General features: G+C 47.5%; 1 long non-coding RNA gene across 1 annotated transcript in view; it reads left to right on the top strand.

Annotated features, from left to right (window-relative positions):
- Positions 1 to 259: 259 nt before the first annotated feature.
- The window catches only part of LOC308487591, a 53,274-nt gene continuing 26,948 nt past the window's right edge, over positions 260 to 26,585 (top strand). The window contains exon 1 of the long non-coding RNA XR_013991726.1: positions 260 to 468. This is a non-coding gene — a long non-coding RNA (uncharacterized lncRNA). The remainder of the gene's footprint in view (positions 469 to 26,585) is intronic.

Below are 26,585 nucleotides of genomic sequence, written 5' to 3'. Positions count from 1 at the left end.
CCCATGGCCATTAGCTCCTCTCCCTGAATCCATGCCTCTTTTGTTCCCATATTTAGGACTGATCTTTGCCAAGTTGATCCTGCTGCCACAGCGGGCTTGTTAATAGTAAAAGGAACCCCATGAGATAGCCTGAGGCAGAGGGAGATGAGGCCTTGTGGCTCAGTCACAGTGTGTCCCCTCTTCCTGCCTCTGGGGGTGGGGATAAAGCAGAAGCTGCAAAACGCTGTGTCCTCACCAGGAAGACTTTCCGGGGCTCTGTCTACATCTCGTCGGTGGATTGGTGAACTGGGCTCGATGGCCATCTGCTCTGTCGGACCAGGGCTCCCCTTGGAGGTGAAGGGCGGATTTTCAGGGAGCTGGGCTTTCTGTGTGAAACTTGACAGGCTCCTAAGAGTGGAAGAGCATGGCTGTGGCTGTGGGACCTGAGAGAAGGGGACGTTGGTGCCACTCACTCTTGCCAGCAGGAAAGTAAGACTATCTCATTGCCCCAGGGAAAATTCTTCATGTTTCCAGGGTAGAACATTGTAGTAAAGCTGGGTGGGGAGCAATTACCTACAAATCAGTCAGTCTAGAAGGTAATTGAGAAGATTCAGCACAAACCAGTTTCTTTTGGCTAAGGAGGGCTGAGGACTTCGGGGGGCGTTCCTGGCCCCCTGCACCTGGCGGGTTGTCCCAGCAGGTTAGATGAGGTGCTGTGCTAGCAGAGGGATTAAACTGCCCCCTTCCCAGGAGGTCCTATTTCCTTGGGTGGCAGTGCTCTCTGTCCAGGCTTAGATGTGGGGCTTTGTGACCCTTCACAGGGTGTTCGCAGCTGCTGGGTTTGTTTTCTCAGGGTGTGACTATTTGACAGCCGGGGAGAAAGGGGCAATCTTGCTGTCTCCCTGGGAGCCTGGAGAACAGAGAGAATGCATAAGGTGATTTCACTGCATGTGTGTGTTGGGCTTACATAAGTCAGCCAAGCGCAGGCAGCAGTGCAGGGATGGGAAGACACGCGGGGGCAGGGAGAGCTGGCGGGGAGGCACCGCAGTGCAGATCCCAGCTCCACGCCCACGTGGAGATGCCGGGGCTGCAAAGCTGCAGGGATGGAGCCAGCTGCGGGGCGGGCGGAGCTGGCCAGCTTCTAGTGCTGTGACGGGGCACAGAGCCCTGATTGGGCAGTGCTCCAGGGTAGGGCTGGCGATGGTGGGGAAAGCTGCCTTCATGGGGCTTGTTTGTGACAATAGGTGGGGAAGTGCAGTGTGGGACGAGTGGAGGCGGCCTTGGAGCTGCTTTGCAGGGGAGGAATTACAGCCGCAGGCCCCTGGACCTGATGAGCGCTGGGGTTTCTCCTTCTGAGCCTCTCGCCCCAAGTCTTTCTTCTTCATAATCTCAGCCAGACCCCTCCCACGCCTTGGCTCTCCTCCACCACGGCCCAGCACCAGCCCCAAGGACACCGCAGACGCCTCTGCTGGAGTCATCATGTTTGGGGGTGCTGGGCAGGCACCTCATCTGAGCAGCCACCTGCATGTTGCACCACCCAGGTGGTTGCAGCCCCCCCACTCTTTATTTGAGCTTGTTCTGCATGAGGATCCAGGCTGGGTCGTTCCGAGCCTAGTCCCGCCCAAATACAATGCACAGCTGAACCTGGTACCTGAACACAGGGAGGGAGACGCAAAGTGCCGTGTCTTTTCTTCTATAGGTTCAAACACCTAACACCCCCTTCTTCCCACCTGCTTTCCTGCTTTGGAGGAACCAGCTCTGTGTCATTGCGTTTGACCCCTGCACGTCCGATGGCGGTTTCAATAGGGGCAACAGCTATGGGCACACGTCAGCTTCTATCCATTTGCTACATTCATTCTCTTTTTTCTCCAGTAGAGAAAGCTGGCCTTCAACTCCAGACAGACCTGGGTCTAGATCTTGGCACTGCCACACGCTTGCTTTATGTTATTAGGCAAGTAACTTCCTGCATTGTCAGTTTTCTCATCTGTGAAATGGGGCTTAAATAAAAAGAGGTTAGCAACACCGGCTCAGAGGTTAAATGGCCTGAGTTTGAGTTACAGAATCTGCCATTATTGTCTGTGTGATCTCGGGTAAATGCTGAACCTCCCCGTGCCTCAGTTTCTTCATCTGAAAGGTGGGTTAGTGATAGCACTTACCTCCTAGGGTTGCTGTCATGACTAACTGTGTTAATATATGCGTAGAGCTTAAAATAGTGGCTAGCAGAGTACACATTTTATGTCATATGATAAGCGTACTGAGCTCATCACGTTTGCTGTGAGGCATAGACCACACATATAAAAGTACCTGGAAAATAAATGCAAATACATGCGACTGTCCCCCTTCCTTTCCTTAACATGGTTAGGAAATATCAAAACAACCCTCTGTACTAACATGCCGTACCACTTAATTAGGTCTAATACGGTTGATTATTTTTCTTCTTCAGCCCCTTTCCTTTTGAGAAAATGGAAACTGAAGTTGATGTAGAGAATGATTATTAATAGGATATAATAGCTCTTCACATTAAATAAGACGGTTATGCTAAAGTACAATTTTCAGAAAGGTAAAACTCATGACTCACATACAAATGGAGAGTGAATACATTTCCCAGATTTTGTTTACCCTGTTAATTAATTAGGGAATGAGTAAGATGCTAAAATCTGTTCCAAGGAGAATTTGAAGAACACGCATACAGACACACACACACACAGTCAGGAAAGGAATGCTGAAACACATTGGCTAATAGATAGAAAACTGGCTAAGAGCCTACAGTGCCACACAGAATAATATTTGGCGTTAACTGTGTACGGGGTGGAAATCAATCACCTCTCTATCAGACAAAGTGCATTGGCATTTCTCTAGATAAGATCCTTTGTTTCCCTATCAGTTTTCTAAAACTCAGCTTCTACCCCTGCAGAGCTGGCAGGTTACCCAGTGAATGAAAGCAGGTGAAGACATACACCCTAGAATCACATAACCCCGGACAGTCTGCTGGCTGGTGCCAGGCTGTCACTGAAAGAACAGCCTGTAGAGTCCCTGATAATTACAGATAAAAGCAGAGATAAAGTACCGTGTAGGTAGGAAAGAGGGCGGATTTATTTGTAAGAGGTATTTCCACTTGCCAGTTGATGGTATAAAATGAGCTGTACCTACATTTGTGATGTTACCTGCCAAGTACCCTTGGTTTCTGGGATGGAGACCACCCTCCTGCGGTTTAGCGGTGAGAGCTGATCCCAGGGCCTGCCTTTTGCTGACAGCCTTCTCAGCGACAGTGTGTGGCCCTAGGACTCCTCTGCCAGGGTCTCTGCAGCCTTGCCAGAGAAATCACGCCCCAGGTCTCCAAGGGAGTGGGATGGGAAACCGGACGTTGGGATGGAGAGAAGATGGGATGTAGGCTCCTTGTGGTTTGGTTAATGCTAAGCCATTGGGCCCCGAAATAGGCTAGCTCTCTCCTCTGACGTCTTGGCGCCATCAGCACTGTGTGCTCTAAGTCTGTGAACTATATTTGCATGAACATGTTCAGTGTCCGTGAAATAGGAAACTTTTCCCAATGGCTTTGGATACTCACAGGCCATCGAAATGCTAACAACCAGCTTGATTAAGACTCCCTTGAAAGTTTTCCCAAAAATTCACTGCTGAGTTTGCCCTTCGTTCCTAGCAGGGAGTCAGCTGTGTTTCTCAAAGCATGGTTTAGGGGGCCCCAAGGCCCAGTCACTTTGAGTGTTGCCCCCTAACTGTGGAGCCTGAGGACATGTAAACAGTCAGTAGGCCCAGTGCTTCCTTGTCCCCTTTTCTGGTCCCCCAGAGGCACCACTGGCAGGAAGGGAGGAGAGAGAGGGGTGGCCATAGAGTGGCCCTCGTTTGTGATCCCAGGTGAGAAGGGACACCCAGCACAATGCTTGTTTGGCTCCTGATTTGGGGGAACCAGGGAGAAGAGGAGGGAAAGAGTGGGATCAAGCCCATCTGATTTGTTCGTGGGCAGGCACAGAGATGGTTTCTCCCCCTCTGATCCTTCTGTGGATACCCCCAATGAAGGCTTCTCAGTGGGAAGTGATTGTACGGGGTCCTCAGAGCCTATTTTCAGCCGTCATGACCCGAACAGCACTCAGAATGCACAGAGTTCTCTCCATCTTACTGAAGGAGAGGGACCCCGATTCTTGGTAGTAAAGGGGACAAGGCAGATGGATGTTTACTGTGGCTTCTCTGTCCACAGGTGGAGGGGGGATGAGGGCCCCAGTGTGTGTCCCTAGCTGATGCCACCGAGCTTTGACCGCCTGCTCTCTGCCAGGCGCGGCTAAGTGCTGCACGAATGCTCTCTCCTCACTCTGCTGGAAGACAGTCAGGGGGCTGGGATCTCCCTATGCCCCAGCCTGAACAAAGATGAGCAGCTAAGTGGCTTTCCCCACAGTACACCGGGCCACGGGGACTTTTAGCCAGAAAGGACACTTTGGGGCATTACAGCTTGGCAGCATGGGCAATCTGCTGGCATCCTGACCTTCAGTCTCAGTAATTACAGCCTCCTTATCTACGGAAACAAAGCCGATCTGGGGCAGCAGGGGACAGATTTAGAAACAGCCCACCAGGAGATCAGAGCTCAGCCTGAGGAGGACACGGCCCGGCCGTGCTCCAGCCCAAATGAAAGGCAACTAATCAGGTGGAGGCAGGCAGACGCCGCCCCAGCTGCATTTTTTATTTTATTTTATTTTAACAGAAAAAAGGACTCTCAGCAAACCCTTCTACCAGACACATCAACCTAGGATGAAATTTCTGGTGCACCTCCTCCCCTGACAGGAATAATAAATTAATGGCAGGTGACAGCGGTGGCTGGGGCCTCACTCAGGGCTGTTTCCATCCAGTCCCGGGAGAGCCCCCAACCCCCCCCCCCATGCCAGCACTGCTAAACTTAGTCCTTCAGCATGTGCGCAGTCTATGCTTAGTGTCTGAAAGTCAGAGCTCAGAGTACAGTTCATCAAGCCATCAGTCACCTCTCTGTCCAAGTGACACACAGAGAAAAATCCTTCCAAAAGGCTCGCTTGCAGCCACCAGGGGTGGCAGCCATTCTAAAAATGGGGAATTCGCTGGGCCAAAGGGGTTTTCTCCTTACCTGGGTGGCGTGAGGAGTGCCTGAGAGAGCCAGGCTCCGAGCCAGGGAGCGAGTGTGGCTGCAGAGTAAGGCTGGGGGACAGGCGGGAAGGAAGCGGGCCCTGCCACCCCTTCTCTGTCCCCACTGGAAGTGCAGGCCACTGGGTGTGGATGCTAAGGCCTAGCGGAGATGTCGCTTCTTGACGGCAACTTGCCTTGAGACCCTCACTGTGGGTTAGGAGCCCCCCACCCCACTGCATACAGCGTTTCCTCTGCCACACTACAGCTACCCCGCAGACTCTGATGTGCCACTGAGTCACCTGGGATGTAGTGAAAATGCAGTTCCCCTTTCTGTATGCCGTGTTTCCCCGAAATAAGACCTCGCCAGACCATCAGCTCTAATGTGTCTTTTGGAGCAAAAATTAATATAAGACCCGATATATTATATTATATTATATTATATTATATTATATTATATTATATTATATTATATTATATTATATTATATTATATTATATTATATTATATTATATTATATTAATGATATAAGACCCGGTCTTATAGTAAAATAAGACCGGGTCTTACATTAATTTTTGCTCCAAAAGACACATTAGAGCTGATGGTCCGGTGAGGTCTTATTTCTGGAGAAACACGGTATCTGCAGCCTCAGCAGGGGGGCTGCTTAGGCCAGAGGTGGCCCCAGGCTGGTCAGGGGCTGAGCTTGTAGATTCATGGGTGAAGGCGTCCCAGGGAGGGAGGAAGGCAGCAGGTGTTCAACCCCCTCCCCTATTTGCCGCCATGATTGTGGGCAAAGGCAGTGTACCCAAGTGAGAGTACCTAGTCCACGAGAAGGAAGGAAACTTTCCGTTCAGACTCGGAGCTGCCCCCACTCTTCTATCTGGAGCCTTTCATCACAACCAGCTGGCTACAGGGGCACCTCAATGGGGGGCTGGGATGGAGGGGCCTGGGCTTGTCCTGCTCCTGAGGGGCAGCCCAGCTGGTTAACTGTTCTCGGAGTGTAGTCCAGTGGGGAGGTGGAGGGCGGTCTCAGGACAAGAGTAAACTGACCGCACAGAATGGTGAAAGACAAAACACACCAGACAATTATGGAGGCGATTCGATTCGGGCTATTGCAGTACGGAGAACGTTCTTTAATGAGGAATGTCTCAAAGGACAGGAAGGAGGCCTGGCATATTTAGGTCACACAGGGGAGAATACCTGTCAGCACTATTCTTTCAGTTGGGCATGACCCAGAAAAAGCTCAGCCCATCCTGCTGTCACGCTGCATGTGGTAAGAACGATGGATCTTACTCCGAGTGACAGGGGACGCGTGGTATGCGAGCAGAGGAGTGGCACAACCTGACTTGCAGTTTGGAGGGTCACTCTCCTTACTAGAGAACGCACTAAAAGTGAGCAAGGATTAAGGGGTGAACGAGGAAGAAAGGTGATTTGGGAGGCCGTTGTGCAATAATGTAGGAAAAGTGCTAAAGGTGGCTGGGAGCCAAGGTAGGGAAGGAGAGAGATGTGGTCCAGTGCTGGCTATGATATGAGAGAAGGATTGACACGATTTGTTGCTATGAGGGATAAGAAGAGAGTCAAGAATTACTCTAAGGTTTCGGCCTGAGCACCTGGAAGAAGGGAGTTACCATTTACTGAGAAGGGAAAGACTACAGGACAAATAGGCTTGAGGATAGGATGGTAACTTCGAAATGCCTATGAAAAATCCAAGTGGAGATGGTAACTGGCAGCTGTGCTTACAAGGCCCGTGTTCAGAGGAGAGATTGGGTTAGACATCCAACAGGAAGTCATACGCGGGGGCGTGGCTTTCAGTCTGTGAGACTGGAGGAGACCACCAAGGGAGCAAGCATAAGACGGAAGATATCTGGAGGCTCAGCCCCTGGTCCTGTGTACATTTAGGTGGCGGGGATGGAAGTAGGAACCAACAAAGGACATAAAAAGAGAAGTCAAGGAGTTACGTAAAGAACCAAGAATACTGTTCCAGAAAGAAAAAAAAAATTCAGGTGGGAAGCCGTGATCCTCAGGGTCAAATGCTGCTTTTAGGTCACATAGGACAACGTGTGAGACTTAACCCCTGGATTTGGCTGTGTGTGTGTGTGTGTGTTGGGGGGAAGGTGGAGTGGGGTTGGGGAGGGGATTGACGATCTTGGCAAGAGTAATTTTTAAGGCGAGGTGTGTTGAGAAGGAAAATCTTATTGGAGTGGGTTCAAGAGAGAATGGAAGGGAGGACTCTGGGTAGAGACAACCCTTGATGACTGGTCCCAAAGGGGAGCAGAGAAATATGGCAGTAGCTGAAGGCAAAAGTGGGGTCGAAAAATGGGTTTAGAACGAGAGTAACAATAGTAGGTTTGTATGCAGATAGGCAAAGAACCGACAGGTGGGAGGGAAAATCCTTGAGAAGATGCAAGGACGTGGGACCTGGAGCCCCAGGATAGGGCTTGAGTCCCGCTAGGACCATGGGCAGTCCGTGCATTGTGCCAGGAGCTAACACAGCTCAGATAGGTAGGGCTGCCAGCAGACTGGTAACGGGAACATCGGAAGGTCTTTTCTCCTTGTTTCTAATTTCTACAGGCACTAGGAAGCAATGTCAGCTGAGAGGGAGAGGAATGGAAGGTTCAAGGTGGGAGGAAAGGGTGTGAAATTCTTATCTAGGAGATACTGATTGAAGGAACTGGGCCATGTGGTAGGAGGTGGCACCACCAGGACCTCAGGGAGGGTGGTGGCTTGCCACTGGGAGTGACACCACTGAGCATGGCTGGGTGGTTTCTCCAGGGGCACCGGCAGCTCTCTTCCTGTCCTCCGTTTTTCTTGCCACACACAAAGCTCCTGGCTGTTTGCTGCAAACACTGAGGTGAATCCTGGATGACAGCTGGGGGCAGTGCTCCCTCTGGAATGGCGGCCCTTCCTGCCGGCCAGCGTTCCTCTGGCAGGCCAGCCTTGTCTGTGCTGGTATTTTAAGCTTTCAAATGTGTCCTAAGGCAGCCTGGCAGCCACTCTATGCCATCCACACCAGTGCCCTTCTCACCAGAGGGGACTTAGGGACCCTTGCAATAATTAGTCATCAGAACCGGGTCTGAATTGCAGGGGAATCCATTTGCCCAGGGATGTAAACAGACTGGATTTAGAGGCGGACAGATTTGGAGCTTTTGTTAAAGGGAAGAGCTTTTGTGTTAGGGAAGGAGGCAGCTTGGGAAAGAGTAAAGTTTGAATATGGTTTAAATAAAATAGGCTTCTGACAAAATCTCCACCCCCCCCCCAAAAAAAAACACACCTCCTCTACAAAAACAAATGGGATAGGTGGTTAGCCTACAACCTGGATATGTAGACACATATGCCCTCATCTCCATGAGCTAGGAAAACGAATAGTAATTATTCACATAGGAGCTCAGCATTACTATCCACAAAGCACTCAGAGCAGTACCGGGCACATCGGAGAGCTCAGTACCCATTAGGAAACAGTAATACTGATAAATTATTATTCCTCGTGTTCCCTTATCATTTTGCCTTAGCTAGGGCTTACCTGCTCCTTGTTTCGAACTCTTTTTCCAGACCTATTTAAATAAACCCCCAAAACGAGTAGATTTATTCATGTAAGGTTCTTCCACAAGAACGATGTCCACATCTACAAAACACGTCACAAATGTGACGGAAGGTAATGTGGGCGGTGGGAAGACGTGGGGTCTGAGCCAGACCCCTTGGCCTGTCCAGACACCTAACCAAGCTACTTACCTTCCAAGAACCTTACTTTTCTGATCTGTGGAACAAAGAAAATAACACCCACCCTTGAGACTGTGACCAGGGTTAAATGAATCAATGTATGTGATGTTACCTGAATAGTGCTGGGTACGTAGTATGGCTCCAACAGTGACCGCTGTGATTATTAGGAATGTTGGTGGATTCCCCAAGTAGGAAAAGCCTTCTTCTTCTTCATATACAGAAATCTTCTTTATCATTTCAGGACCAACTTGGCGCCAGCTTCTGCAAAAATCCTCACTGATTCTCCTCGTCAGATTCCGTCTTTTCTTCCTCTGGACTCCTATTCCACTTTGGTGACTTTCTATTGCATCATTCCTCCCTTTCCCCCAATTCATCTTGGAAATATTTTTCCTTACACATGTGTCTTTTGAGCTAGACTTATGGTTTTATTTATTTATTTTTTTACATCTCTGAGTCTCCTTACCATTTAGCCGTAAGGCTAGTATGTAGCAGGCACCTAACAAATACGTATAGGATTAATTGAGAGTGAGAATTAATTAGAGCAGGTAAGTGCCCAGTAAAGGCAGCCAAAAAAATGGGTCCCCCTTCTGTGCCAGAGACAAGGTAGCCTGTTGTAAAAATGTGCACTTAAAAGTCTGAGGACAAGCGTTAGTCATCAGATCTCCAGTTGCTGAAAGAGTCTCAGATTTGATGTAGGAAAGTGACTTATGAAAGGGAAGGTTGGCCAGAGGAGGGCATTTTAGTCACCTAATCTACTGCTGGCCTCATCTCTGCTGTAATTGGGGATCATTTATTAATACCTAAGGAGAGAGGGACTGAAGATGTAACACGTGGCAGGGTGGCTTGATGGAAAGGAGAGTCAGATCCTGGGTTTATCACTTCCGAGCTCTGTGGCTTTTGCAGGTTACTCAATCTCAGCGATTTTTCGGTTTCCTGAGGATGGGTGGGAGGGTTAGAGATGACATGACCTATCTGTGCTCGCTAATGGGTATGTTTCTCATTGAGAACTCTAATACCTGGTACCTGATTTTTTTTTTTTTTCAAATTAGAAAGGAATCATCAAAGCTAATCATACACAAAATCAATTTCAACTAGAATGTTCTGACTGCTCCTAGTTTGGGGCACAGGCTTCCTAAGGCGCTTCTTGTCCTTGGATCAGAACCTCAGGCGACAGTAAATCAGCTTCTTCCTGTTCTGGGTCCACTTCTGTTCCCTAATCTCGGCTTAGAAAATTCTTGAAATTGTTCTTAGGGGCACTGAGCTGGGGTGTGGGAAGACATCGTTATCCTCTTCTTCATCCTATGGAGAAAATCACTCAGGGGCACGTGTCCCACTGATGGTGGCTTAGTGACGACATCTTCCTACACGAAGGATATTATTAATGTCACAGTGACTCACTCTGTGAGACTCTCCCGGATCTTGCTGGCCGGGAAGTATGGGGATAGATGGACAGAAGTATGGACGGAGGAGGAAAAGCACTGGGGCGTAGATGAAATACATTAAACGGGGAAGTTACACCCTCCTTACCTTTGAGAGGTGAGACACAGAAAGGCAGCGGGGGCTCAATGAAAGGTAGCGCCAGAAGGAAATTGGAGAGGGAGTTAGAAAAGGTGACAGGAGGATGTCATAAAGAAGGAGGGAAGCAGAAAAGAGAAGGAAAACATGGCCTGGGGTCATTATTTAGGATTGAAGCTCAATCCATGGGGATGAGCAATAAAAGAAGATAACATTTGTAAAATAGAGTCAGAGGTCAAAGGGGTCCCAGAAAGATGGCGTTTAGGAACATCTAAGTCAGTGGTTTTTGAGACTCGGATGAAATCTGTGAAGGAACAAAAAGCATATCAATTCCAAAGCTTGGGTGTTGTTTTGTGGAGTTCCTAGTAGTCGCCTAAAGCTGACCTGTGGATTCCCGTCTTAGCACATTCTGCTCTGTGTGTTCACGGACGTGATTGTGAGACAGTGAGACAGCCTTCCCCAAGCAGGTCTGAAAGTCAAACAAAGGGTTTATGAAGATTCTGTTTTGGTGTCTTTCCAACTGCTTAAGTGTCACTTTTTCAAATCTAGCTATGATATTTATTTATTTAGTCAATATGTTGTCTTTTGTTTAATTTCAGGAAGGGTTGTTGGATTTTTTTTTAAATGACAATTAGCATTTAAGTGGTCCAAGCAAAAGAGGATGGTGGTGACCTCAAATAACACAGTTTAGGGTTTTTCAGGTGGCAGTGTTTGTTTTTTACGTACTATACCCAGGAGATTAAGAAAATAGTCGTGCGTCGCATCCAGGAAGCCTCAGAATGGCAGACCACGCAGACACTGGTTTAGGAACTGGGTCATTTAGAGTTTGGTGGAGCTGGAACTGTCTGGTTTGCTTGTTCCTGCTCAGAGCAGGCATCTGCAGAGCTTGACTCTTGCCACTCTTGGCCATTCTTCTGTGACGACCGTCTTTCTTCTTAATAGATTCTCCCTGTACAGCCTTTTGCCTTGCTCTTTCCTCTCTCCATGGTTTTTTTTTTTTTTTTTTTGTGTGTGTGTGTGTGTGTTTCCTCCCATGTTTACGTGCCGATCTCTTTCATTGTGCCCCAAAGTGCCCACGAGAGTCACGAGTGAATCCATAATCACCATCACCTCTGAGGCCCTTTCGTGGCCATTCTACAGTGGCTCTTCCTGAGGCACGTGTCTACCCAGGGCCAGGTCTGTACCCAGGACATGCTCACCTTGGAGTGTGGTAAGGCCATGATGCTGGTTTTCAGAACCACTAATGTCTTTTCTCCAGAACCAACTGAAGTTTTAATTTTTCATGTCTCCTACTAGGTCTTAATGTGAGTAGGACAATTCTCATTCATCCCAACCTCATTTGTCAGTGTTCTTAGTAAGAAATCGAATCTAGCAAGCACCCTATCAGATGAATTCTCACTCATTCCTCATGGGTTATACCAGGCCTCTATGTCTTATTTACCAGATGTGGGGTGAAAGGTTGCACGTAGGCACATCCTGGTAAGGACGGTAGCTAAGTGTGCCCTGTGCAGAGACGATGACCGGTGGAAAAGTACCTGGGGTGCCTCTCACCCCCATAGACACAATGATAGAGGGTGGCAGGTAGCGAATCTGACCTTTGGTGAAAATGTCTATCTAGTCTCCATGGCCATGACCTATCTACACACACTGGGAAAACCAGATATTTGACACACAAACCAGGAGTCACTGCCTCTTGAATTACACCCAGGAAAGAGAGAGTGAATACTCTAAGCACCATCTTCACAGACATTCTAGAGGAAGTCGAACAACTTTAGCCAAGTTTCTTGGGCAACTTTAGAGGTATCTGACGTCTCAGAGCCTGAGGCAGGAACACGGGTGGGTAGATTATATAGACCTTTTCTTTTGGAAGAAAACAAACCAAATCGAGAAACCATTGGTCCAAAACATAATTTTATCTGTGTCACTGTTCCATCAGTTGGCATCACGTAATGTTTTACTATAGAACCCCCGAGAAGCAATTAAACCAAATTAAAAAGTTGACATTGCGGTCCCTCGCGTTGGCAAGGCTTTGCTGAGCATCTGCTGAGAGGAAGTTCTGTTGAGACCCACTTCCCTTTTCATTTCCCACCCATGAAGTGCATTTGCAAAGCAGCAGCATGCTGACTGCTTGAATGTCTTCAGCACCGGCTGGCTGTACCTCAGTTTTCTCAATTAAACGATTCCGGCTCCGACCCACTGTAGGAGGAACCATCTGGTTCAGTGACGTTTTTGTTGGTTTCCAGGTTATCTTGCGAGACAACGCATGGGAGGTGGGGAATCGGAAGGCTTCTTTAGATTTTATCCTTACAAATGAAAATAAGTGGTTCGAAAAGGAATCAGATGGCTCCTGTTGTCCTAAGAGCTGCTTGCCCGGATGAGCCGACCCATTCATGCTTCATGACGTGTCTATCAACTGAGCATGATTCTCTCTGATTTAAGGAAGATTTTCCCTTAGGTTGAATGATTAGTTCTCAAGAGCGCTGAGCAAATGTTTGTCCACTTAGGGTCTTGCCCTTGGTCATTTATGTATCGTTTGTTTGGTCAAGTTTTGCTTAGTGGACAGACAGGCTCAAGGATCCAAACTCTTCTTTCCAAAAATTGGTGCCTCTTCTCTCTTTCATCTTTTGCAGTTTCCCTAAGGCAAACCTTAGAGCTCACCTCCCCCAAGAAGCCTTTCTGACATCCGCCCTGTGTCAGGTGTTTGGACTAGCTCTGAGGAGGAAGGGTGTGGAAGTCTATTTCCTTACTCTTGTCCTGATGTTCTTTCTAATTGTGGGCTCTTTTGATGAGACGCGTATTCAATATCTATGTGGAGATGTGGAATGGGCAGGTGGGAGTTCCGTGTCCAGGGAAAAGGTCTGGGCTGGCAGTATTCTAGATTCCAAAGAGAAGATTTGGGTGACTAAACAAACAAGGCATGACTACCCCTCACTCCTGCTCTTCCTGTTTGGGTTCTGTGATGACGTTCTGTCCTCCGACCTCTCTCACACCTGCTTCCCAGGTTCCCTGGCAGCGTCCTCTCCCCCATCACTACCTGTAATGGCATTCCCCACGGCCTTTTCTTCTGTATTTATCTCACTCTCCATGTCTTTAACTCCCATTCTGCACCATCGCATGGTACTCTGATAGTCTAATTGTTTGCTTATCTGTCTCTCTCAACTGTAAGCTCCTCAGTGGTGAGGACAGTCTCTATATCCCAGGACCTCACATAGCACCAGAATATGGTGGGTGTTAGATGAACCGCTGAGGAATGAATGAAAGCATTCATTCATTCATTCATTCATTCATTCATTCTCTTGTCTTGCAAAAACAAGGAAAACCCAATCATGCCTGCCATTGCAGGAAGGGGTCATGGTGAGTAAGAACAGGAAACTATCGTCCCATGCGATATTATCATAAATGATAATCAGGTCCTCTGGATGATTCCCAAGGCCTCTTTTCCTCAAAGTAGCGCTGTCATTATACTATTTCAACAATATCATTTGCTGTGTTTAATAACATGGTTACTATGAGAAAATGTACTTAGAATTCTAAGTCGTCAACTAGGAAAGCTTTGCTATACGGTTTTTTCCCCTAATTAGTAGTCTGTCTGTTGTTGGTCTTATTCTTGGTGTTTTTCTTTGATTTAACTACATCGGCATTTCCTCGATTCAGGACTGTTACCCCTAAATCCACACAAAGTCACGGGTCGCAGGTCAAATGTGGAAGGTGATGAGATGAAAGACCCCAGGACCAAAAGCACAAGGCTTGCTGCTCAGATGTCCCTGAGAAGGCTGAGCCGCTCCAGGGAGGAGGGCAGCGGAGGCGTGAGCATTTGATAAAGGAGTGGCCTTCCTGGAGCTTCTCTGAGCCTCCCCATGGAGAAATAACAGGCCGCCAGAGTCCGTGTTGCAGCTGCAGAGGCCACAAGTCTGCTGCTATAGGAGGGCGGCATCCGCACGTCTGTGATTGTGCAGAAATGGTTGTTCAATGTTTTTCGAGGGCTTGTCACACAGCCAGCCTCAGACGAGTCATTGAACTTCACTTAGCTTCTGAGCTCGATGAACTGTCTTTTTTGCTAGACTCAGGAAACTGAGTCAAGGTAGAAACCTGTCCTCTCTTGGGGAAACTCCACATCTGTTGTGAGAAGCTGTCAGATCAGTTGTTCCCTCTGGGGGTCAGACGTCTGCTAGAGAAACAGGCTCCTTTTTCAGGGCGTTTCCTGGGCCAGCTTCTGGATGCTCTCAGATACTCAGGGTGTATAGTGCCTCTTCTTCAAATGTTAGTATAGTGTGTGCCTGTGTTTGTGTGTGCACGTGCGTGCAGTGGGTGGGGGGTGGGTGGAGTACCCCTGTCCCATTGCCAGAAACAGGAGGGACAGGAAAATTCTGCTTCTAAATTGAAGAGGCGAGTATTAAACTTCATACCAGTCACCTGTCCACAGTAACATAAGGCAGCGCCTGCCCACGTTCTCTCTCTCTACAATCCTGCAGAAAAGGTAAAACGGTGTCTTTTTCTGCTTCTCAGTAAATAGCGCCAGTTCACACCCGGCTCAGAAATTACGTTGCTTGACCGCACTGTTTTTCTTTCTCCTCGGCTCTCAGAAGGGGGGTCAGTCCCGCCGCCTGTCACATGCAAGAGAAGGACCGCAGTCCCTTTCCACCTTTCCACGTCAGGCTGATGCCCAGGGTTTGGGCTGACCTGGGAAGAAGGGGTCAGGTTTGATGCTGAGGGCTCAGAGACCGTCATGTGAGAACTGATGGAGAGGGGACTCCCCTGGTGGGGGCTGCATTCAGGCTGGCTGATAGTCAGACCCCAATGTTTGAAGGGTTGTGGCATCAAAGAACAAGAGGCATTTTTGGATTTCTCCGAAGGCTGGACTGTGGCAGCTGCAGGAAACATGTTGGCACCAAATGAGAACTCATTCTATCGGGAGAGGTGCTGGTAATCCAGTGGGCTTCCTGCTGAAGTTGCAAACTCCGTCACCAGGTGTGTGGAAACGGAGACAGGACAAGCCCTGCAGGGTGGGGTTGGTAGGACTCCTGTCCTGGTGTGTGTGTGAGGGGGAGAGCTCAGGGATTCTAAGCTTGCTTCCTTTTGTCCTGTTTTCCTTACATTTTCTTCTGGACCATCGGGGTTGATTGCTGTCTTGTCCCTTGTGGGAACTAGGGTGGAGCAGGGTAAAGCTTTTCACATGCCATGCGTTCTGAAGACTCAAATGGCTTTGCACACTCAGCGTGCCACACGGGGTGCCCTCTTATGGCCGATTGGCTACAGTTTTGAAAAGTGTTATTTCTGCGGCAGCCTGTGCTCTCCTAGCATCCTTCCTCCAAGAGCAGTGGACTTCTTCTTGAAGATGGCCCATGGTGACCCGTGCATGTTAGTTCTTCGTGCCTTCTCTCTTGTGCATGCCCCTTTCCTGTTTGCCCAGCACGCTGCTCTGTCAGGGAAAGCCAGGGGGAGCCAGTGCAGGACAAGTGTTTGGCAAGTGGGGGTGGAGGAAGCAGGGTCAGCTTAGAGATAAACATCCCCACCCTAGCTGAAAACAAACTGTTTTTCTAGTCTGTCTGGATTTTAATGTGTGACCCTTTGTGGAAGAAACTGCGACTCTCTTCTAAGCGACATCCTGCATCTTCTGTGTGCTCAGTGGGGCATGAACCCAGCCCCACAGAGCTCAGCGTCCTTCCTGGAAGGCGGTTGTGGCAGCTACGTACGTGCCAAGGACCGGGCCCCACCTCTTGGCACACACCGCCTGTTCTCCTCGGGGGTTCAGGTCCTCCACTCGTCTGCCCCGTGCATTTTATCAGTGCTGAGCAGCAAGAGTCGTGCTTCCTTTGGACAGCTCTGAAGCTTCCTGTTTTAGGGCTCCACGCCTCCTCTCTCACCCTCACAGCGCTGGGAAGGGGCAAGAGTCCCAGCTCCTACTGGGGTCCTGCAAACAGGGAAGGTTAACGTAGGTCATTGAACCCTGGGGGCGATCGTCCCTGTTCCCATGGCACTGGAATGCCTTTCAGTTGGCCAGACAAGGAGTGGGCATGTTTAGCCAGTCGTCGTGTCCATCCTGGCCTGACTGCAGGGTTGAGCTGCTGTCGCCCTCCGGTGCCAACATTATTCTGAGTGGACACAGGAGGACCGAGTCCCTGGTGTAGCTCCTGGAAAGAGATGGTCCAGGTCCTCATTATGGCCTATGTGACCGCTCTCCCTCCTCTCTCTCTCTCTCTCTCTCTCTCTCTCTCTCTCTCTCTCTCTCTCTCTCTCTCACATACACACACATATGAAGAAGCACACTCATACACATGCAGGCTGTACCCTCACTCAGCTCCCCCCGAGCCTTTCTCCCCCACTCACCCAATCCAATCTTCTCTTGTTTTAACGCATAATGACAGTCAAGTGGAGGACACCAGCTTCACACAGCCTGATTTTAAAGAGCTGTGGCTTACCTGCCCGAATGGACCGTTGGTTTGATCTGTGTCTTTGGCGGTCAGGGAGCTGGGTCCTGAAGTAATGGCATGGAGAGCAGTTGGGTAAAATGCAGAAAACATTTGGGAATGAAAACCATTCATTGGTGAAGATCTGACTCTTGCTTTTGGAAAGGAGGCTTGTAGGTGAGAAATGGTGGCTGTGACAAGCGTGGGTCAGCAAAACCGGTTCATTTTAGACCAGGAAGTGCTATAAAGTTATACCCGGATAGTCAGGCCCAGAGTTACTACTGATTTCCTAATTCCTACCTCTAGAAAAGCTTCTGTTGTTTATTTTTGTCTCTTCCATTCTCTTTTCCCCCCTAGCTTTCAAACTGTCCCAAAGCAATCCCAAAGAAGCTTCTAAAAGTTAATCATCTAAGGACTAATAATAATATGCATTGATCACTTGTTACACGATGGGCAATGTACCAAACGCTTCACATTATTATCTCATTGAATCCTCATAAGGTACATAAGGGGTACATACAATCATTGTCCCCAAATGACGCATTAAAAGCAAAAAGAGATCTGGAGCGTTTAAGTGGCTGTCCCCAGGTCACACTGTTAGTGGCAGGGCAGGGTTAGCCATATCGATCTTCTAAATGAGGCCAGTCCCGCTTCCACTACCTCCTGGCTGTTCTCAGTCTTTTTAAGATGGTGGGTAGTCTTGAAATTCCTCTAATCCAAGAAGACACAGTAGAGAAAAAAGAGAAATAAGAGGTAATTTCCCTTTCCTCATGAAGCTTATATTCTAGTGGGAAGAGACAGATGATCGATAATAAAACATTGGTAAGTGTTATGCAGAGAATGAAAAATCAGTCAATGGGATAGAAAGTGACGAGGTGACAGTAAGAATTTTTTTTTTGTGTGTGTAGAAATTGACAAGTTAATTTGAATAGAGATACGAAGGACCTATAACAACCAAAGCCATTTTTGAAAAAGAGTGAAGTTGAAGGACGTAACATTACTAGATTTCAAGACTGGCTATAAAGTTGCAGGAACCAAGACAGCATGGTTTCAGCACGTACAGTGTATAAAAAAAGACACAGTTCAACGAGAACAGAATAGAGTCCAGGAATAGACCCGCATATGTGTGGCCAATCGATCTTTGATAAAGGTGGCAAAGCCATTCAGTGGGGGAAAGGAGACTCCTTACAACAAATGGTGTGACAATAATTCATGTACATATGAAAAAAAAATCCTCAAGTCTTTCCTGATACCAGATATATTAATAAACATAAACTTGATGTAGAACATCATAGAATGCAAAAGAAGAAAAGCTCGAAGAAAACCTAGCAGCCTCGAGTTAGGCCAAGTGGAGCCCAGGAGATGAGGGTACAAATGGAAACGTAGGCAGGGCTGACCATGTGGGGTTGAATGCATTTGTCATGAGCATTTCACAAAGTCTGCCTCCTTCCGCAGAGAGGTACATACTGTTCTGTTGTCTCTCGATTTATGTTTGATGACGGTCATTCTGATGGCTGTTTGGAGAATGTCTTTTAGTGAGGTCAGCGTGTGAAGGGGGAGTCTTGCAGGAGCTGGCACGGGAGATATGGTGCTTTGCAGGAGGCGATGGAACAAAGTGGACAGTGCAGGCGTGTTTCGGGACTGGCCTTGTGGATGCTTTGGTGGTGCTGGGTGGTGTGGAGACCGACAGCATGCGCAGAAGCTGCTGGATTTCGGCTGGAGCCATCACTGCGTGGGCGTGGCTTGCTCCCTGAGACGGGGAACAGCATTTGCCTGGAACGTGATGATTTGCAAAGGATTTTCAGACACATCATCTCTTTTGTTTTCACGACAGTCTTTGTGAGGTAGTAAAAATGTGATTCCTGTTTCACAAATAAGGTAATGGAGCCTCTGCGGAAGTGGATTTGTTTCTGTCCCACAGCTGAGAAGTAGGAAAGCTGTGTGGGCAACTGAGGCCTGTTGCTTGTCTCCCCTGACCCGATGGGAGCCCTGCCTGCCAGCTACACCCGAGTGCAGCCGCACGTCTCCGCTCTTTCCTGCGACAGCTCTATTTCAGGCTCACATACCTCCGACTTTCGACTTTGACGCTCAGGCAGGTTAACAGCTATCTCAGACATCTATTTCTGCTAAAAGATGCTGTCCCTATTTTTGGAAACCAGATGATGCCGAGGATAAGTAATGTGAGAGGGAACCTTGTGCCCTCATAAGTCACTGACTCATATCGCAAGCCGACGACCAGGGACCAAACACGGATTGTCCAGCGACACCCATGAAGCCAGCACACGATTCTTCCTCTCTGACGTTTCAGTAGTGTTTCCATAGGATAATAAAGGCTGTTTACTCGAAAAGTAGATTTAAATATTTTTACAGAGGTCATCTCCACTAGTTTTTTTCTGCAGTAACAATGAAAGGCTCAGGGGGCCTAATTTCCCCAAACTTCTAGAAACGCCTGTTGCAGTATTGGAATCCACATGTGTAAAGCTAAAGGCCGTGCTTGTTCCACCGTGATTCTGTTTATTGGAGGGAAGAAATGGTGTTGTTGTCCCTTTGGCATTCAGTGCCCCCCACTCGTGATGGGGAACAGGGACAACTCCCCACAATTGGTTCCTTTAGGAACCAATTTCTTATCTGGAAACATCATGAAATTTGGTTCTTAGACTTTCTTCTGGGTCATGCCTACAGCAAGGACCTTTGATCTTCTGCAAATAATAATAACGTGACATCCATTATGATTTTATACACTCACACACACACCTCACAAATACTTTGTGATCAACTCTGCTATCCAATGGGACTGAACTGAAATGAAATTTCACCACCTGCCCTCCCTAGAGATGTGTGTCCATGGCCCTGGGAATACACAAAACCAGTGGTTTGTTGGGTGTATAGCCCGTTACCTGTCTGCTGACAGCTTTCCAGAAAACACGAGGCAATCACATCTAGCTGTGGAAGCTTGGCGGCTAATACTAACCCAGGGCACCCTTTGACCTGCGTTCAACCAGGAAGATCTAAGTCCTGATATTTTTAGTGGAAACGTGGTTTGGAAGGTAGACAACAGAACTTAAAGATAAATTAGTGTTTTAAACATAAACCTCTTTTGGGGATGTTGCTTGCTCTCCTCATCACGTCATGGCCATTGGCTGAGTTTTTCTGGGCAGTGACTCACCCTACAGCTCTCGGCCAGGCTGGAAACAGGACGTCAGGCTCTGGTAGTGAGAGCTAGGTGGCACTGTCGTGTCATTCTGTCAGCTGCCCAACTACTAATAGTCTGGCTGCGATGAAGGAGCTTTCTGGAATATGAAATTCGGCTGTGTGGTTTGCATTGTCTCTAAGTGTCATATAATACAACATTCTCTCCTCTGCCTTTTTCTCTGTCACACGCACTCTCACTATCTGATCCCCCCCCCATGTGTAGGAGGCGTGTGTGGAATTTTTCTTAGAATAAACAATTGGGAATCACTAGTCCTAGGCTGTCTGCAGATTTCCAGAGTGACATACATGTGGCCCTTCTACCCTGTGGCCCAGATTCAACAGTTGTTTTTCGGGCTAATGACAGAGGTGCTAAATTTTTTATAGGTCATATAGGATCTAAGGGCAGAGCTGGGTTCTGTCCTCTTAGGAGTCTGGCTCAGACATGGACAATTGACAAAATCTGGCCATTGCACCATGAGGAAAAGTCCATTGGGGGAAAAGTCTACTAGGAAAAGTTAACTTGTTTTTAAAAAGATACAGAGATAAAGTGGTTTCTTCTTCCTTTGGATGTTTTCACGTATGGATGATATCACAGGTGGAACTACTGTAGAATCTTGTCACCACGAGAAAAAATACCCTGAGGACAAAGAAACCATCCAAAATGGCGGAACAGAGAGAGAGAAAGAACTTGGAACCTTAGTGCCGTTGCTGAGCTGTGACACCAACTGACCTTGCAGTCACCCTCCCTCTGGAGTTTTTGCTTTGTGGCACAAGGAACTTTTTGCTGTTTAAACCTCTGAGTTTTACTTGGAGGTTTAAATTTACTGAGGTAAATTTATATACCTTAAGATACACCCTTTTTTGCTTGTAGTTCTGTGAGTTTTGACAAAAGCATTGGAGTTGTTCATTTGCTAAGCTTTGTGAAAGCATCCTTCCTGATGAAATAATTGATTTTGTTCAGAAAATATTTATTGTGCATGAACTATACCAGTCAGGTTCTGTGAAGATTATAGAATGAGACTTGACAAGGCCCTCTGCCTCAAGGAAATACTCATGTACTTAAGATGACGTACACAAATAAAGAATAATTCGTATAATAGCCTTACTTTGAAAAATAAACATGCTAGAATCTTTAGTTTCATTCATTCATTCATTCATTCATTCGTTCATTTACTTACTCCTTCAGTAAACATTTTTGAATGCCTAGTATGTGCCTGTCCTTATAAATACATAGAATGATAAAACCCACCCTTCCCTCAAAGGGAGTCAGAAACATAAATTAAAACGTCAAACACAACAAAATCTCTACTTCTCAGAGTTCCAATAACATTTTATGAGCACCTTAGTTATAGCATACATACCAGAGAGTTTAAATTCACTACCGAGTTGTTTGAACCAGATCTTCTCGTTTCCCTCTGAGAATCTATAAAAATACTGCTTTGGACAATACTGCATCCAGCATTTAAAAAGAGGTACGGGATTTATGTAAGTAGGTGTGCTGAGGGTACTGGAAATTGTATAAGGTTGTTGTGAGAACTACATTAGATTACATGTGTTCTAGTCCAGAGTGGGCCCTAAAAAGCCAGGTGTTAAAACCAGGGAGATCCATGGAGAGTATGTGGAGATTATGAACAGTGTGAGAGAGAAATGAAGGGTTCTAAAAATATGCTGACTTGTGGAAAATTATCTATCAGTGTTTGACAGGAGCACATTCAGCAGATACGACAAATTAGGCTTGGGTGAAGGTCAAGGACTGTCACAAAACCATTACCTGCTCAGATGTCAATGGGACAGAACACTTAACAATTTGTCTTTGTCAAAAGTTAGAGATGGAGCACCTGATTTATTTTAAAGGTTAGTTAGAAAGCCCAAAATAAAGATAGCTGTTAATGACAGCTTTCTGTCGGGAAATCTTTCTCATCCAAAATATCTGTGCTTTTGATGTTTTTTCAGTCACACTACGTTAGTCAGGGATCTAGGTATTTGAAGCAAATGTAGGACATCCTTCTGTCTCACTAAAGTTGGCTGTTACCCAACAAATATTTAATCGAATCAACAAAAAACATATTTTGCACATTTACTAGAGACAAGACAATATGCTAGTTATTCCGGGGATACAAGGAGGAATCAGTATTAACTCCCTGAACGGTCTTATAAACTAGAAGAACAGAAAAAGCATGCACTGATTGACTGTATTCAAAGTAGGCATCTACGTATGTATGCTATAACTAAGGTGCTCATAAAATGTTATTGGAACTCTGAGAAGTAGAGATTTTGTTGTGTTTGACGTTTTAATTTATGTTTCTGACTCCCTTTGAGGGAAGGGTGGGTTTTATCATTCTATGTATTTATAAGGACAGGCACATACTAGGCATTCAAAAATGTTTACTGAAGGAGTAAGTAAATGAACGAATGAATGAATGAATGAATGAAACTAAAGATTCTAGCATGTTTATTTTTCAAAGTAAGGCTATTATACGAATTATTCTTTATTTGTGTACGTCATCTTAAATACATGAGTCAAGTGAGCCGAAGCGGGTGGAAGTATTTGTGGGCTATGCGTCGTGTTACAGGCCCATAGCCAGTCATTATTTGCAAATACGTGGAGAAAGCATGTGGTGTTCAGAGCATGGCCTTTACAGTCAAAAAGAGCTAGGTTCAAATCGGAGCTCCACCGTTTACTAACTGGGCCACCGGGCAAGCTGGTGGGGTAGGCCTGGCCCGTGTGTCCCATGAAGGTTATTACGACTCTTGCGAAGATTAGCGCTCACCACTGTGTGACTGAAGAATGCTGGTCGTCACTGTCCGTTGTTGAAGGCACGTGTTTCTTGGAGCAGAGGCAGAAGCTGATTGGGAGAGCCTGAGCAGCAGCTGGAGTTTGAAACTGTGGCAGGTTTCATGTTAAGGTAGTCTGAATGGTCCTTGTAAAGAGGAGCTGGCCCCGTAGGTCACTGCCCCGGTTGAAGGGAAACAAACGGGTCCTGGGAGCCCCATGGGCAACAGGCGGGAACTAGAAAAGAATTCAGTGGAGTTCTCGGAATACAGTTCTAAGTGTCGTGGTGCAGACCTATTGCAAGTCAGCAGTGGCTCTGCTGAGTTTTAGAGGAGATTCTACTTGGGAAACTTGACTGTATTGATTGCATTTTCTTTGGTTGTGTCCTCTAGTGATTTAGCAAAGAAATGGCTGGCTGGCTCAACGTGCTAAGAGCAAGAAAATCAGAGAGGGGAGAACCAAACGCTGTGATTATTACAAGCAGCAAGGTGTGGGGGCTGTGGTAGAGGAAGGTACAGTCTCCTCGGTTAGGGGAACGGGTCTCCCAGGCTCGTGGGTGGAGAACTCTTCTGTTCATTCCCTGTATCGTACTTTGTTGAACAATGAATTGATTGGTTTTTCCTGTTTGTTTAAGAGAAAATGGGGAAACGAGAAAAAAATACAGGGGAACATCATGTAAAGAAACCATGCTCATATAGGAGAAATGGCGATGCCAGGGTAGTTTGTAGCCATTCATAAGTGGGTTTGCTGGGAAAAAAAAAAAAGCCTTGGGCAAATAACCTTCCATTTCAGAAACCTCTGAACCCATCTGTGACCTGGCAGTAAGCGAGCCTGTCGAGAGTAGCGGCGAGTATAACGGGAAACGAGTTAAATGGGAAAGCCTGTTAGAGGGCAAAGTGCAAGGGTCCGAATCTCCGTCTCCCTTCATTTCACTAAACCACTGGGCAGGGGCCCAGGGGAGCACATCACCAAGCTGAGGTCCCAGAGTCGCGAATTCTGGCTCTGGCTCTGCCTCACGCGTGGAGTGTCCTTCAGCAGGTCATTTACCTCCAGTAAATGGCGAGCTGGTCCTCGAGGTTTCCTTCGTTCCTTGGGGAGCAGCCTGACCCCCATGGGTTTGCTCAAGCCGCCTCCACCACTGGCATGCACCTTCCCTTGTCTGTCCTCACATCTTCTAGTTCACGGCCACAGTGACCCTCCTGCCTGTGCAATAGGATACGATCCCGGGCGTATCACTCCCGGGGCCATTGATTGTCACTCACTGGGTTGTAAGCAGCTTCCTTTATTTATTAAGCTCTCCAGATTTTTGTTCTTATCTCCCTATCTAGAACGAAAATCTCCCCAAGGAAAAGAGTGTGTTTTATGCTTCCTGGCCTACTTTCAGCTTGTGCCAGGAACCAAGTAGGGATTACTGATACCTTGTTGAGGTAACCGTCAACGTTATGCATACAAAAGCACGGACGTGTGAGATGATGGGCTGAGAACAGCAGCGGTGCATTCTGGGAAGGGCTGAGTCCTGTCTGATTCCGGCCTGGGAATCCACTCATCTACCTCTTGCCGCTGTTTTCCACCCCTCTGCACAGCCCTGTGAATTTTCTCGATGTGTACCTGTGCGTGTGGAGAACTGAGAGCCCACCTTCTCCTGAATGTCTGTGGAGGGAAGCCGTCCGCTCCAGCTGTGCTTTCTGTGCTATGAGAGAAGCCGATGGGCAGAACCAATCTGCACACATTGCACTGTCTCGGTACGGGGCAGGCAGGCATGACTCAGAACATGTTAGATGTCCAAGAACATTTTTCTGAGTGGTAAAGGCTAACGAGCTCATGTTTGAGTCTGCCAGCAGAAGGGGCTCTGGGAGATGCCAGGTCAGCGAATCCTCAGTCACAGAGAGGGAAGGCGCTTGATGCCAGCGTGGTCCACGAACGCCTGCCAGGCAGTCATGGGTCAGGAAGCCACCATACTCTGAGAACTGGCTCCATGACTCTGGTCCAGCTCGTCCCCAGCTCGTCCCATAAGTAACCTCTTCATGTGAACGCCAGGGGAGAACCACAGAAATCCTACTCTGTGGTAGGGTTTGTCTCGGGGCTTTTATGTAATCATCAAATATTTGTTGTGCAGGGGATACAGGAAACAAATACCACTGTCCCTGTACCTCCCACGCGCTTAAACTCAGACGCTGTTAGAAGACTTACAAACAGCACCCAGATGCAGGCAGGATACAGGACCTCCCCTACCTGAGCCCTTGGCCTCGCAGCCCAGTCTCTTCAGGGCTTATCTCTCAAGGCTCAGCTCGTTCCCACCAAGTGCCCAGTCCTTCGCTGGCTTCTCAGAGGTTGATTTCATCACAGCTCAGAGGCCATAAAACCCCCCAAATTGGCATTCGAGTACCGAGGATGGTGGCATACGCTGTTCTGAACATGTGAGTGGCAGTGGTGACTCGATGAGTGTGTTTTCCAACTCACCCATCATTAGTGAGTGGATCTTAAGAGAATGAAATGAGCGATCACCAAATAATGCTGGAGAAAAAGAGCAGGAAGTGGCATTACCGCCATGAGAACCACACCCTCATCAGAATGCCATGCCTCTTAATAGAAAGAACGTCCTCATTTGCAAAGTGCTTTTACACCTTTTGTTTTTCAATTATCGATTGCTTAACGTTTCCATAGGTTTCCCAAATACAAACTGAAAACCAACCAGAAATCCAGATTCCAGTTTAGACGTGTCTTGGATGCCCACGATGAGTAAAACACCTTGCTAAGCACCGAACACCTACTCGTGATTAACGGAGACAGAACCCCTGCCCTCAGCAGAGTGAAAACAAGGCTGAGTACTGAGAGGGGGAGCGAGGGAAGGACCCCAACACAGTCTTTGGAGGTGCAGGAGGTTCTCTGAGGCAGCTGACTCTCTGCTTGGCCTAGAAGGACAGGTAGGGCTCTGGTGAGTGGAGGAGAAGGTTTTCAATATTTCTTTTCTCCTTGGCCATGTGACAGAGTGAACATCTGCTCCACTGTCTGTGGGGATGGTGAGAGACAGGAAAAAGGGCAGGTAATGCTGCATATTAAATTACAGCCCACTAGGCGGCCGCGTAGATGAAAGGTCTGGTTTTATAATCTCTTTCTTTCCATGACGCCACCATATGCTCACTTTTCAGCCAGGAACTTAGTCCTAGGGCGGAACTGCTTGGCAGCTGGTGATTTTGTTCCATAAGATTAAAATTACTGCTCTGTTTAGATGACAAACACAGTCTGTGATAATTGTCTTTAAAAGTTGGGGAAGGGAGAAAGGTATAAAGAAGAACAAATAATTAACAGTAATGCTGCCACCCAGAGAATTTCATCGTTAGCATTGGGAAAGCTCTCCGTTCAGCATTTTTCACAGATGCAGACATTTATTCACGCTGATAACTGGGCTCCTGGGTGCCCAGGGCTGCCCTGGGGACGGTCACACAAGAATAGCTTTCCAGCACTTAGCGAGGCACAGTGGAATCTAGTAAATCGGCTTTCACAGGAATAGGGAGTCATACTGGTTTTCAGTTTTGGGAGAAAATGGGTATTCCACTCTGAGAAACGTGGTTAAGTCCCGTGAAAATTGAGTGATGTGTGAACACATGATTATTATTCTTCAAAAGGACTTTTGAGGTAGGTGTGTTTTCTTATCCTTGCTTTACAAAGGAATACGTCAGTGAAAGAGATTCGATAAGTTAACGCATAAAGGATAGCACACCCACGTGGTCCCTGGAAGGATTTTGCAAAGGGTCTCACTGACTCTGGATCCCAGAATGGTGCCCAGCCTCAGGTACCGCTTCTCCACGGAGAGGTTTAACTTAACAGAAGTAAACAGATGTGGCTTAATTAAAAACGGACTGAGGCTTTGTAAGGCATGTGGATGTGCGCACCAGTTTGGGCGC

This window comes from Rhinolophus hipposideros (assembly GCF_964194185.1).
Source record: "Rhinolophus hipposideros genome assembly, chromosome: 19".
Lineage (NCBI taxonomy): Eukaryota > Metazoa > Chordata > Mammalia > Chiroptera > Rhinolophidae > Rhinolophus > Rhinolophus hipposideros.
The sequence above is the reverse complement of the archived record's forward strand: the minus strand, read 5'-3'. Positions and strand labels throughout refer to the sequence as shown.